The following is a 253-nucleotide window of genomic DNA, read 5'->3' as shown; positions in this document are numbered from 1 at the left end:
GAGATAAAGCAGGAAGGGAATAAATAACCAAACTCAACTTTTCTCACCCAAAAGCTAATCTCGCATTAAAAGCCACCGCGGGCTGTTTCGGCAGAGCTTTGTTTGTTCTTGAGATAAGTGAGCGAAAATTAAACTTCTATAAGACACGAGGAGCACGTCCCCTCTGCCGGGAAGCACGAGGGGCCTCTGCGACCACCCCCCCCATGGTGTGAGAGATGGGGCTGGGGACACGGAGCTGCCACCTCGCCCAGCG

The sequence above is a fragment of the Mesitornis unicolor genome, unplaced genomic scaffold, assembly GCF_000695765.1.
Source record: "Mesitornis unicolor isolate BGI_N332 unplaced genomic scaffold, ASM69576v1 scaffold32258, whole genome shotgun sequence".
Lineage (NCBI taxonomy): Eukaryota > Metazoa > Chordata > Aves > Mesitornithiformes > Mesitornithidae > Mesitornis > Mesitornis unicolor.
This window is presented reverse-complemented; position numbering follows the sequence as displayed.